We start from the raw sequence: 3062 nt of genomic DNA, 5'->3' as shown, positions 1-3062 counted from the left end.
CCTTATTTCCGTTTATGATTTTAAATTCGCACCAAATCTCGTTTTTAAGGCAAACAGAACTCGGAAGTGGACCATTGAAAAAGAACTCTCCATACTGTGCACTAAATAAGTAGCCGCTTTTGTTTAACTCAGTCCGCTAAGAAAGACATGTATGATGACATGATTTTCTTTTGACCAAGGAAAACAAGAAGAATACATTGCCCTCGTGATGACTCTGGCTTTGATCGGCAAGTTTACGATCTCTGCTGTCTATTATCAGATATACATCCACACCGCTGAACTTTATCCAACAGTGATCTGGTAAGAATCTGTAAATTTTTCAACAAGTTAAAATTAACCGTGAAGTTAATATCTTGGATTTTCACATCGTTTTTTTTCCTCTTGTGCATTATTTTCACTGTCCTCGATGATGCTTGTTTGTTTAAAGAACCATAGGAGTAGGTTTTTCGTGACTGTGTGCTCGAAGTGGAGGAATGGCTGCTCCGTATATTTTGGTAAGAGAAGGAGTGATTTTATTATTAATATACCTCCATCTCACCTACATAAGAGGAAGATCGCTTCCACAAAAATTGACGTTACTGTCTGAACTTAATAACAAGTAATAATCATGGATTAGTAAAGTGCGTTCTATCTCTAGTAATAATAATAATACTACTACTAATAATAATAATAATAATAATAATAATAATAATAATAACAGCACTATGACACTGTATGAGTCTTTACGTTCCTCTTAAAAATAGCGAGTGAACTACTTTGCCTAACGGTGATGGGCAGAGCATTCCATAACTTCGAAGCTGCCACAGAAAATGCTCTGTCACCATTGATCCTTTGATTAGACCTGGGGATGACAAGGAGTCAGTGGTTTGTGGATCTAAGATTACGACTTGGACTGTAACGATATTATTATTCATTAATGTAAAGAGGTGCTTAATTATTCAGAGACTTAAACTAATAACAAAAGCGTAAAAATAATACGTTGCTCGACCGGCAGCTAGTGAAGTTCCATAAGTAACGATGTAGCATATGTAGCATGTGCATATGGGGTTCTCCCAGGCAGTGTGTGATTCATATATATGTTCAGTATGTGATGTTTTGTTTATGATGTTTACTATGTCGTATATGATGTTTGTTCAGTATATAAACTTAGTATATGATCCATTTCATATATCATTTCGTTCATTAACAAGGTTTGGTAGCTCCACATTTTGGTAATGGATTTGATGCAATGGCGATGGCCGAAACGAATTGAACAATCTTGAGCCTGAAAACACTGGACAGTTGAAGTTGGCTAATACCTTTACTACATAGGCTCGAGGCCCTTACATGAAATCGAGGCGAACCAGTCGAAGATGTGGCCCAAACCCTGAAATCGCAGAGCATCCATAAAAAAGGCGACACAAATAGTATGCGTTCTCCTAATGTGGAACGCCAGAATCTTCTCAGCTCTGTACGTGATACCTAGGATTTTCCTCTCACGTACGTCAACATTTTAACTGTTGGGAATCCGAATTTGGAACTGTGTAAAACGCAAGGAAGTGACGCATAAGGGTGCTTGTCAGTATTATACGGCTCTTTCTCAAAATGTTTAGTTCTTGAACTGTCACTGAACCCACCGACCGACAATTCGCATATTTGTTCGGTAAACGAAGCTGTTGCTGTCTCAAAGGGACATAATGTCCCAAACAAGAACATAAACAAAGGATCATAGATAAAATTAATTCTTTTACTCAGCTTTTCAAAGAGTTAAACGTTTCATATTTCCCACCTTTTTGGTGGTCAGTCGCGGGCGGCACTTGTCCTCGAGAACACCGCTGACATTCGGTGGCAGAATTTCGTTCTTAGCAACAGGCTTGTAGTTAAGAGGAACACCCCCTTAAAGACTTTGTGCCAGTTGATTGTTTGTATTGCTTCGCTCTTTATTGTTTTAACAGGATGCTACAGGACTCGTTTGGGTTCCACCGATCGTCTTCGGCGCCACATCATTCTCCGCTGGGGTAATCGCAATGTTGTTACCCGAGACAGGAGGAAAGCCACTTCCAGACTTCGTCGGAAATAGACGGAGGAGATGGAAAGGGGATTTTGTCGGAGCAAAAACAAGAATTCGCAGATTACACTTCAACTGTTTAGTTGAGCAATATAAACTGAATGACGACGTCCTTCTTTTCTTTCCTTCGTGTTGATCAAGGGTGCGTTCCTTTGGGATGATCCGAAAAAGGATTACTGATCCAAGATCACTTGGATCACGGTGCATCAGAGGTTCCGATAAATCCACTCTGGGAAAGGATTTTCAGTTCCTTTGAAGCACCATGATTCAAGTGATCTTAGATAAGTGATCCTTTTTCGGATCATCCCAAAGGAATGCACCCCAAGGCAGTCCTCAAAACGTACCGTTTTCTTTTCCGTTTTTGCCTCCAGTTTACTGCCTAAAAACGTTGTAAATTCTTTTTAAAAGAACCTCTGTTATGCACTTTGTATAAATATCTTTTTGTGCCGCTACCTTGTTTTGCGCCAATATATGGCGGCAGAAGTTTTTCTAGCTGTTTTTCTATTTAAAAGCTGTTGGGGGTAAATATACAAGAATTTGGTTTTATCAACGGAGTTGACAATGTAAATTGGCCACCGTACAGAGATTCTAAAAGCTGACGTTTCGAGCGTTAGCCCTTCGTCAGAGCGAATCGAGGAATTGTGGGTTACGTGTAGTTTTTATAGTAGAGTAGGAGCTACGCTATTGCCACTAATAGAAACTTTGATACCTAGGAAAGCTAATGAAGTTTCCGAAATCGACGACTGCATCGGTGCTATTTCATCCAGCAGAGAAGAACTCGATCAATTTATAACCTCCGTCAATTCTTTTCATCCGGCTCTTAAATATACCTGGGAAATTTCGGAAACTTCATTGGCTTTCCTAGATTTCAAAGTTTCTATTAGTGGCAACGTGCTATGTACTAGTGTGCACTACAAACCTACAGATTCACACAGTTATTTGTTGTATTCATCGTCACATCCATCACATGTCAAGAACTCCATGCCTTATTCTCAATTTCTTAGACTTCGACGTC

The 3062-nt window shown here is 39.4% G+C and overlaps 1 pseudogene; it reads left to right on the top strand.

Moving 5' to 3' along the window:
• LOC137977383 (uncharacterized) overlaps positions 1 to 2187 on the top strand; it is a 4941-nt pseudogene extending 2754 nt beyond the window's left edge.
• The last annotated feature ends 875 nt before the right edge of the window (positions 2188 to 3062 follow it).

The sequence above is a fragment of the Montipora foliosa genome, chromosome 11 (assembly GCF_036669935.1).
Source record: "Montipora foliosa isolate CH-2021 chromosome 11, ASM3666993v2, whole genome shotgun sequence".
NCBI classification, from domain to species: domain Eukaryota; kingdom Metazoa; phylum Cnidaria; class Anthozoa; order Scleractinia; family Acroporidae; genus Montipora; species Montipora foliosa.
This window is presented reverse-complemented; position numbering and strand designations above follow the sequence as displayed.